Here is a 12,136-nt window from a genome sequence, read left to right as displayed (position 1 = left end):
ATATAAACAATACAATGTTTGTCGTGAGTGGGAATCTCGAGTTATACGTAGTAGGGTTGAATATTCTAAAAATATAGTGTTTTTCAAGGCGAATTTAATTTTCAATAACTAAACGAAACAATTGTTAGAAAAAATCAAAAACAAATTAAAATAGCGGGATAAGTTTTCATAAAAACAAATAATATTTAGAGTCAATTTAAAGAAAACAAATAATTAAACTTAGCTATTGATTTAAAAATAAATAACATATAAAGTGAGACATAAGTACATAGTTTACAGCTTTAGGGCCAATAAATTAGTGATGGTTTAAAAATTCTTATAAACTTGTTATTCGCTTACATATGTATATAAAGACAAACACATTCAGGTCCATACATTTTTATATTTATATACTTGTACTATCTGTCAATTAAACACAATCATAATTTTTAATAAGATTTATGAATATGATCAAAATAAATAACAACTACAACAGCATTAATAAGAGAAAACAAATTAAATATCATGATAATGATCATCATCATCATCATCTTGGATCATATAGCAGTCTAAAATAAAAAACCTAAATAAACATCGTGTGCTTTTAATAATTTTTTTATTTTTATCGAATTGTGACAGATATAAGTTGAACGTCCTCATTATTAATAACTGAAGTATTTGACTTGAATAAATTAAATAATGATTAAAGTAATATTAATTAAATAATTTGTGAGGCGGTATTTTGTAATGAATATACTTAATGATGGACAGTTAAAACAAAAAAAATTTTAATTTTCTTTAAAATTGCAATACAATGACCTTAAATTCTTTTTGGTTTTCTGTTTACTTTTCAAGTACATATTTCTCTGAACTTATCACGGTTCATTTTTAAGGGTCAATTTACATAAACTTGAGCTAGACTAGCAAAATGCCTAGGAAGTAATAGTTAAGGTCCCCAATGTTTTGTAAGTAACGATCGTATCTTTCAGTTTTTATTTTCACTCAACATCACTTCACATAATAAGTAGCAAGTTGCAGGCGACACTTAGTCGACAATTTACAAAAATTTCAACTGTCACTTTACTTAGCAACAAAACTTTAAAATATTTCTTCCATTACTTTTTTTTTAATTAATCGATTTAGCAAGGAAACCATATTGTTCTAGTTTATTAAAAAAAACATAAAAAAGTAGTTCCAAAAGCTTTTAAAACATTTGCTTTCTACTAATTTGAGTTAAATTTTTTTAAATTATTTTGGAATGCGGATTAATTTTCAATTGTAAATATTCCATGTAAGAACAAATAAACATTCTTTTCTCGCTTTTGGTCTATTAGTTTGACAATTGTTTTTATTTATAGCACTTTTTTTTTGTTCGCATTTAAAAGGAAAACAATTTAAACCAATCAAAATCAAGCGATCGTTGTTATAACTAAATCAATTGAACAAATTTTTTTTATGTTTAATATTTTAACGAACTACAAATAAAAACTTTTTAAAGTGGACTGTTGTTTTTTTTTTTTAGAAAAATTTATTTACTAAACAGTCAAAGTTGGAAGCTAACACTGTGTTTATATGAATGATCAATATATAACTAAATACAGAGTTTCCCAACAATTTTTAAGTTAATCTATTTGAATTGAACTAAAACTGAACTAGAACTGAACTAGAACTGAACTAGAACTGAACTAGAACTGAACTAGAACTGAACTAGAACTGAACTAGAACTGAACTAGAACTGAACTAGAACTGAACTAGAACTGAACTAGAACTGAACTAGAACTGAACTAGAACTGAACTAGAACTGAACTAGAACTGAACTAGAACTGAACTAGAACTGAACTAGAACTGAACTAGAACTGAACTAGAACTGAACTAGAGCTGAACTTTTTAATTTGTAAATATTTACTTTTTGAGAACATCTGCTCTGTTTTAGTAGCGATCGCGGGAATATCATTAAATATCACCTGTAATGGAAACGTCATAATGTAAGTAGTGCACAGTGTAAATAACCAATTAACTGGGTTATTTATTAATAGTGTTAAGCGGAAAAATATTTAAAAATAAAAATCTAAACTTGTTGAAAATCAAATTATTTACTACTTATACACAAACACTTTGACGGTTATGAGCTCTTAACTAAATTTAAACTAAACAGAAAATAATATTAAACATTTTTGAACGAAAAAAAAAAAAAAACAATTAAAAAAAGTGTTAAACGTTTATCAGAATTTATAGAATTTACAAGCTACATATTGCTATAAAACAAAAATAACAACAACAACAACAAAATGACAAATGATCGATGAAGTATAAACTGGCTATAAAATTGGCAAAACCTCTAATAAAGTTTTTGTCATTATTATCTATGTATTGCTGCCATTAAACAAATACCAATACTAACTAAACATCGCCTACTAACCAAAAAAAAAAAAAACTGAACTTCGATACATTTTAAAACTCTGCGCCTTTATGAGTGCAGTTACATTTTGGTATTCTTAAGTATTATTGATTAAGCTTTAGTGTATGAAAAGTAAAAGAAATTAAATGTTAAAGAAATTTAATCAAAGACAAATTAATAGACGTAACACGAGTAGAGCAAACGAACAGCAGCTCAATTTATTCATTAGCCAAGATGACTGGAGGTCCAAAGACCAACAACATCAACCAGTCCATATTTATGGCATTTTTTGTGTTGTGTTAAGATTATTGCATATTTGAACACCTGTAGCTATTTTTGTATTACACGCAAGTATACGATGATCTTCGTAGAAGATTTTTAAGCTGGAATATCTTTTTTGTAGGAAAATATAAATGTAAGATAGGAATTCTGAAGGACCTTAAAAATATACTTGCTGAACTTTTATTAGCTTTTAAAGTGTTAAAGAAATGCTTGCAAATTATTGATTGAACTTAAATGTACTAACATGATCTCAAATGGGTCTTTGGTGATCACTAAGTCTTTGATGATCACTAAGTCTTTGGCAGTTCACTAAATTAAACATTGGAAAACTATTTTTTTAAGTTTGTTTGACACTTGTTTTTCAAAATTATTTTTGTGAGAACTTTTCTAGCCTATAAAATGTATTTACATGATCTTAAATGAGTCTTCGGTGATCATATATTCGGCAGACCACTAAATTAAACATTGGAAAAATAATTTTTTTGATTTTGTTTAAAACATTACTTACTTATCGAAACTTTTCGTGAGAAGTATTGTATTCTATAAAAGAACTTTTGGCAGAGTATTGAGTGATTTTTAATGTACCAACAATGAGACTTGGGTGATCAAATATTTGGCAGGCAGATCACTAAATTAAACATTAAAAAACTGATTTTTTATATTATTTGAAACATTACAACTTTTCCTGAATATCAATTATCTGATCATTTTTAACTGAATTGAAATTCAGAAGTCTTCTACGATCTTCAGCTCTTTGGTAGATCATTTTCATTTAAACTGAAATGGATTTTATTAAATCCCTAATAATGAAATTAGTAAATAGTACTGTTCTAGAGTAGAACCGTAGAAAGATTATTGATTGATCGTAAATATATTAACATGATCTTCAATGGGTCTTCGGTGATCTTATATATTTAGTAGATCACTAATTTAAACATTGGAGAACTGAATTTTTTGCTTTTGTTTGAAACATTACAAGTTATCGGAAGAAGTATTCAAGTCTATAATAGAACTTTTGGCAGATTATTAAGTGATCTTAAATGTACCAACATGATCTCAAATGAGTATTTTGTGATCATATTTTAGGCAGATTACTAATTTAAACATTAGACCACATTTTTTAATATTGTTTGACACATAAAAACTTCCTCGTGATTATCAATTATCATATAATTTTGAAAAATTAAATTAAATTTAAAAAAAGCTTCAGAAGTCTTCTGAGATCTTCAGCACTTTGGCATTTAAAATGAAATAGATTTTATTACGTCCTTTATAAAGGAATTGATAAATTGTACTGTTCTGCACATAAAACTTTGAAAGATTATTAGATGATCTTAAATGTTTTCATATATAGTGATCATATACTTAGTTAGTTAGTTTGAAAGGAGGATATAAATATATACATCAAATCCTAAGAAATACACCTAGGCCTCTATCGGGACTATTGTGGGCTCCTTAACCAGTGCCTTAGGTGGGAATCGAACCCAACCACCTCTAGTCTACCAAACTAGAACACTAACCACTAACTTACCGGAGGCCACGATCATATACTTACTTGGCAGATCACATAAATTAAAAATTGAAAATTTCTGATTTTGTTTTACGCATCACAACTTTTGACGATCGATATACATTTGTCATGATCTTAATAGCATAAAAATAATTTAAAAGTTTTTTATCACTTTTCTCATTGATTTGAGATCACAACAGTAAGAAAAACCTAAAGCAATAGATCAAACTAAAGCAAACGATCATCATGTGTCGGATGACTCTCGTATACGATGATCATACGCTTAGTTGACAGATCACTAAATTAAAAATTTCAAAACTTTCGACGATCGATGTTCATTTGTTATGATCTTAATAGCGGAATAATTATTTTTAAAGTTTGATCTCTTTGATTTGAGATCACAGTAGTAAGAAAAGACTAAAGAAATAGAATATTTGTTAGCGATCATCATTTGTCGAATGACTTTCGTATACGCATACTTAGTTGGTAGATCACTAAATTAAATATTTGGAAATTTCTGATTTTGTTTCAAACATTACAATTTTTAACGATCGGTATTCATTTGGCATGATCTTAATAGCGAAATAAAAATTTAAAAGTTTTATATCACTTTTATTAAGATGGTAGATCTCATTGATTTGTGATCGCAACAGTAAGGAAAGACTAATGGGATAGAATGGTTATTACCGATTATACCGAGTTTTGTATCAGTTTTCTCATTGATTTAAGATCACAACAGTAAAGAAAAACTAAACCAATATAGTTTTTGTTAAAGATCGCCATTTGTCGGATAACTCTAGTATACGGTGATCATATACTCAGTTGGCAGATCACTAAATTTTATATTTGGAAATTTCTGATTTTGTTTCAAACATTAAAATTTTTAACGATCGGTATTCATTTGTCATGATCTTAATAGCGAAATAATAATTTAAACGTTTTATATCACTTTTATTAAGATGGTAGATCTCATTGATTTGAGATCGCAACAGTAAGGAAAGACTAATAGAATAGATTGGTTATTACCGATCATAGCATATTAATATGCTACGATCTTCACTGCGGAAAGAAGACGCGTAATCATTTAATTGTCATCTGTGATCTTTAATTACTTAATAGATCTCTTTTTTTTAAAACAAAAATCTAAAGAGACTACATAATAAAGTATGAAAAAGGTCTGAGAATCTGTAAATTACTCAGATTCCCAGCAATTCTCACAAGATCACTTTTTATTGTATGGATTATGACTGATCGTTTTATCAAAATGTTAAATACGAATATTTATCTCTTTTAAATAATTAAAAAGCCTTTAACTCTAGCCTCGTATGTGCGTATATGTATATTGCATCCATTTTACCGTTACCACTGCCTCAAAATAAGCGCCAAGGGGCCTCTTAACATCTGATACGCATTGCCATGGCATGCGGTGCATATATTTGTTATTTTCTTTTTTTTTCTTTTAGTACATTCAACTTATAAATGACAAAACCTCTATTTGTAGCAATTACTAGCTTTGACAATTGCAAAGAAAAAAAAAAAACGACTACAACAAAAACAAATGATCGATCGAAATACAAAACGATCGATAATTCTATACCCTGATAGTGTTAGACGAAAAAAATAAAAGAGAGCATAAAACTGCGTACAAGACCGCAAATAAAAAAGAAGAAAATTTCAACAACATTTGTTGTATCAATTTCGACCTAGTTTGAGAATTTACATGGAAATGATTATGGTGGTAAAATTTATTATTGTGGCGATTTTTAGAAAATGGAATAAAATGGAATAAAATGGCCCAGTTTCAAGCATATAATTTATTAAAGTGTGAATTAAACTGATCCTTATCATACACACAATTGTTGTAAATAATTAGTATTAAAGCAATAAGTAATAATCTAAATAAATCTTAATTGGGGGTGATTTACTTAGTTACTCCCAAAACTGGTAAATAATTTTTAATCAATGTTTACAATCATTTATTTATAATTGAAATTATTTGAAAGAAAATTAATCATTCATATTTCTGGCAGATTGAACAATAATTGTTCGAATTATAGTTGGAAGAATTAACAAATTTTTCGCAAAGTCTTCTATGATCTCTTCCCATACTTGGCAGATCACTTCTATTTACACCGAAAGATAATTAACTTAATCTTTAAAAGAGTTAAATAATTGTTTAAACATTTTAAAAGTTTTCCATGATAAACTTGGCAGATCACTTTTTCTTTGAAATGAAAAACTTTATTGGATTCTCGAAGTCGAAAAGTCGAATATTTCGTTATTAGTCGAAACTTCGACTATCGTCTATGAAAAAAGTCGAAAACTGGAAAATAGTAGAAAAAGTCAAAAATAGTCGAAAATTTAAAAAAAGTGGGAAAAAAGTCAAAAACTCTAAAATAGTCGAAAAAATACGAAAAAAGTAAAAAAAAAATTGTCGAAAAAAGTCGAAAACTCAAAAATAGTAGAAAAATGTCAAAAATAGTCGAAAATTTAAAAAAAAGTGGGAAAAAGTCGAAAACTCTAAAAAAGTCGGAAAAACTCGAAAAAAATAAAAAAGTCGAAAATAGTCAAAAAATCGAAAACTCGAAAATAGTAGAAAAATGTCAAAAATAATCGAAAATTTTTAAAAAAAATGGGAAAAAAGTCAAAACTCAAAAATAGTCGGAAAACATCGAGAATAGTAAAAAAAAATATCGAAAAATGTCCAAAAAAGTCGAAAATAGTCGAAAAGTTCTAAAAAATCCAAAACTCGAAAATGGTAGAAAAAAGTCAGAAATTTAAAAAAAGTGGAAAGCAACACAAAAACTGTAAGAAAGTCGGAAAAACTCCAAAGAAGTAAAAAATTGTCGAAAAAAGTTCAAAATAAGATGAAAATAGTCAAAAAGTCGAAAAAAGTTTAAAAAATCGAAAAATCGGCAAAAATTCGAAAATAGTAGAAAAAAGTCAAAAATAGTCGAAACATTAAAAAAAGTGGAAAAAAGGTAAAAACTCTAAAATAGTCTAAAAAACTCGAAAAAGTAAAAAAATAGTCAAAAATTCGAAAAAAATTCGAAAAGTCAAAAAAAGTCGAAAAGTCTAAAAAGGTCGAAAAGTCCACTATTTATAAAATACTAAAAGTAGAAAAGTCTAAAAGTCGTCTTTTATTATAAATGAAAAAAGTCGAAAAATCGACTTTGCATAAAATGCAAAAAGTAGAAAAGTTGACTTTTAACTAAATGCAAAAACTCGAAAAGTTGACTTTTCATTTCAACTATAGAACCCTAGTAAACTCCGCAAGAGAATGTCATTGAACGCCCTATTATCACACATAATTGAAACAATACACACAAGGTTTTGAAGATCCTCTATGATCTTTATATTTCTGGCAGATCACCTTTGTTTAATATAAAAATCTTGTTGGTGATAAAAAACACCATTTAATATGATCTTAAAAGAGTTTTCGGCGATCATATATTCGGCAGATCACTAAATTAAACATTGTTTGATTTTGTTTGAAACATTATAACTTAACGTTATAACTTTTTTTGAGAAGTCTTTTAGTCTAAAAAAGAATTTTTTTCAAATTATTAAGTGATTTTAAATGTAACAACATAATCTCTAATGAGTCTTGGCAGATCAATCTAGGAGAAATCACATTTTTTACCCAAGACTATCAAAGAGTTAGAGTTTAATAACGATCTTACTCATCTTTTAGTATCATACGATCTTTATATCTTTGGTAGATCACTTTCATACATTATGTTGATGAAAAAGTAAAGAAATCTAAGAAGAATGAATGAATAATTTCTCAAGCGAGCGTCGAAGCTGAAGGAATCGCTTGAGAAATTACTTTTTTACCCAAGAATATCAAAAATGTAAGGCTTGAATGATGATCTTACTGTTATGCAATTTTTACACCTTTGGCAGATCACTTATGATGATTAAGAAACTCTTTGATAAATCACTTTCAAAGAGTTAAAGTTCAAAGATATTTTTTATCATTTAGGCTTATCCGTTCATCCATCTTTATTAGATCACTTATCTTTTTTAAGATGTATAGAGAGTTTGAGAAATCGTTTGAGAAATTACTTTTTTACCCCAAAATATCAAGAGAAAGAGTTTAATCTTGATCATAATCATCTTGAAGTGTCATCCGATCTTTACAACTTTGGTAGATCACTTTCGCCCGTTATGATTAATAAATAGTTAAGAAATCTTGTAAGAATATATATTACGATCTTTGTATTCTTGGTATGATCACTCTCGTTTTATATGATCACTTTTTATTAAAATTTTAAAGGCTTTTTATGTTTTGAGGGTTTCATCGATGACAATCAAATGTTGAGAGTTTAAAGATCTTATTATTAAGGGTTATTCGATCATTACATATTTGGCAGATCTTTTGCCTCTTGTATAAATCATTTATGATCTTCGTTTTTTTCAAATGATCTCTCTTTATGAAAATGTTTAATTTTAACGATTTCTTATGATTGAAAAGTTAAAGAATCATTTAAGAAATAACTTTTTTAACCAAGGTTATCAAAGATCTAGGGTTAAATGATGATCTTACACATCAATAACGGTTATGCAATCTTTACATCTTTGGCAGATCACTCTCGGAGGAATCACTTCTTTTTTACTCAAGGTTATAAAAGGGTTAAAGTTTAACAACGATCTTACTTAACTTTAAGTGTCATCCGATCTTTATAACTTTGGTAGGTCACTTTTACACATTATGTGGATTAAAAAGTAAAGAGATCTGAGAAGAATTTTTTGCCTCTTGTATGAAAATTAAAATTCTAAAGACTTTTTGTGTAAAAATGGTTAAGAAATAGTAGAAGGTATCACTCTTTTTATACCCTACACCACTATAGTGGGGAGGGTATTATAAATTTGTGCTGATGTTTGTAACATACAAAAATATTGGTCCCACCTTAAAGTATACCGATCGATTCAGAATCATTTTTTGAGTCGATTTAAACATGTCCGTCCGTCCGTCTGTCCGGCTGGCTGGCTGTCCATGTAAACCTTGTGCGCAAGGTACAGGCCGCAATTTTCAAGATAATTTGATGAAATTTGGACCAAGCATGTTTTTTGGCACAGGGACGAAGCCTATTGAAAATGGTTGAAATCGGTCCATTATTTCACCTAGCCCCCATACAACCGTACCTCCCGATTTGAACTTTTTATGCCATAATTACGTCAAATATTCTGCTATCTCTTTAAAAATTGGCACAAATAAGTTTTATATAAGTATAAATGACGCTGCAGATTTTCGTAAGGATCGGCCTATATTTGACCCTAGCCCCCATACAAACCCCCCTTCAAAAAATGACTTAAACGTCTAAAATTGACTTGTAAACATTTGTATCGCAATGAAACTCAACAAAACTAACTGTTATTTAGAAATATATCCTTTTCCCAAATTAACCGAGGATCGGCCCATATTTGACCTATATAAAGCCTCATTTAGAAATTTTAGTTTTTTATCAATAAATTGCTTAAATATTTTGGAATTATTGGTAATATTCAACATAAAACTTTCTTTATAAAAAATAAAAATTTTATAAAAAGTAAAAATTTTAAAAATATACTCATGGTGTAGGGTATTATATGGTCGGCCATGCCCGACTATACTTTCCTACTTGTTATTTTTATCTTTAAGTGTCAACCGATCTTTATAACTTTGGTAGATCACATTCATACGTTATGTGGAATAAACAGTTAAAGAATCTGATAAAAATCTTTTGCTTTTTTTGTATAAATCATTTGCGATCTTTGTATTTAAAGTAGATCACTCACGTTTAAAGTGATCAGTCTCTATTAAACATTAAAGATTTACCTCTATATTCAAAAATGCTTAATAAAGTTATTGATGGTTTATTTTAGAAATTTTGTATAAAAATTTGCTTAATAAACCTAAAATAAACAATTAATATGTTTATGTTAACAGGGCTAAGAGTTTATTGATGATCTAACTGATATACAAGTCCTATACGATCTTTACATTTTTGGTAGATCACTTACTATCGTTAATTCAAATTTTGTTAAAAAAATCTCTTGCTTTTTGTATAAATCATTTAAAATCTTTGTAATTTTGTATGATCACTCTCCTTTAAAATGATCACAAATGACTAATCGATATTTAAAACTTTACTGATACGAGTTATTGTTTTTTTTCAATTGACGTAACTGTAAAAGTCAAAAGGGCTGTGTCATTTTTTTTTAAATTTAAGGATGATTTAGAATCTTTATGTCAAATTTATATTATTTTTGTTAACAAGACACTTGCACGATTTTTCTATTTTTTGAAATTTTGCACATGAAATTTATATGGATTATATATATACAAACTCATATATTTGAAAAAAAAAAAATACACACATACATACACAAACAAATCAAGCAAATAAAACACATACGTCATAAAACAATGATCGATAAGTAATCAAAAGAAATTAACTCAAACCCAGAACAAATTAATGAATCAGTAATAAAAAAATTTTATTTTATAAATGATTGTCTGACAATTTTCTAACGATTTGTATTTTCTGTTTGATTGTCATCTTGGTTTTTATTTTTGCGACAACAAAATTTAATTAAAGTACAAGTAGATTTTTTTTTTTGAAAATTTTAATACCAATTAGTTAAAGGACTGGGGTAGCTGACATGATCACTCTTTTGTTACGTGTGTGTGTGAGGGTCACATGATAAATTTTTTGTTTTCATTATTTAACTTATTTATTTATTGTTAATTTAATTTTATTTATTATTAATTATAATTATAGTGGCGTTAAGGTAAGCTTAACTATTGTTTAATGTTCTTGTCAGTAAAATAACTTTATCAAAATTTTTTAAATAATTTTTTTTCTTTTTTATTTGAAAATGCATTTAAGTGACAGTTTTTAATAACCACTTTAAATCGTAAAAATTAACTATAAATAACAACAGTACTTAATATTATTTAATAAATAATATATTGTTGTTAGAAAAAAAAACTTTATCATTTAAATTTAAGTTCTTTCCTCTGTCTGTCTGTCCATGCGTCCGTCTTTCTTTAAGTTTGTTTATTTAAAACTTTTGTTTTTTCTTTTTTTTTTTTTGCAAAATAATACCTTAGCAGCAAGAGCTTATTGTTAACAGTTTAGCACAGGATTTTATTTGTTTAAATAATTTAATTTGAATTTTATTATGTTCTTTTTAACAATTTGTTTAATTTATAACTTTATTTATGTTGCTACTAAGAAAAAAAGGAATATAATTTTCTATAAATTCTTTCTTTTTCTGTAGCTATAGATTATTAAAACACACGCGATCGCAGTGAATTTTTTTGTTCAGTTTTCCGTTGTTACAAACAAAAATAAAAATTGGAAAAATTTTCTAACAAAAAACTTCCGTAAATATTTGAATAAATCACGTAATGTATTTTTTTATTACTGTTACACTATTTTCAATTGTTTTAAAGGCGGCTTTTATTTATAATTTTTTGTTTATTATTTATTTATTTTACTTTATTCTGAATTCTGTTCGCATAATAATATATTTCTTACGATGTGTTCCTGAAGAGGGCTAAATCTATACTGTTTTTTTTTCCATATTGACAGAGAGCCAATCAGTAAAAAATTTAAAAAAAAAACTGCCAAGCGAAGTTATCGTTCTGTTATTGTAAACGAACAGTGCAAATGAAGTGTTTGCTTTAATAAACTCTCACACATTTCAACTTATACATTCTCAAAGCTATCATATATTAACCCGATCGTATTGAGCAGTAATTGCTATTGTAACAGTAATTGAGCTTCGTTTTCAATACTCATACGTGTAGTAGTTAGTTTTTCATTGCAACAGCAAGGAAGTAATGTAACGATCATTTTGTTATTAAAAAAACTTCATTATTCGTGCGAGAATGTGTGTGAGACTGTATTAGAATTTTTAGTGATCAGTAATCATTAAAAATAGCTTAACTTATTAAGGAATTTGTAGCTTCATTC

Source organism: Lucilia cuprina, chromosome 2 (genome assembly GCF_022045245.1).
Source record: "Lucilia cuprina isolate Lc7/37 chromosome 2, ASM2204524v1, whole genome shotgun sequence".
Taxonomy (NCBI): domain Eukaryota; kingdom Metazoa; phylum Arthropoda; class Insecta; order Diptera; family Calliphoridae; genus Lucilia; species Lucilia cuprina.
The sequence above is the reverse complement of the archived record's forward strand: the minus strand, read 5'-3'. Positions refer to the sequence as shown.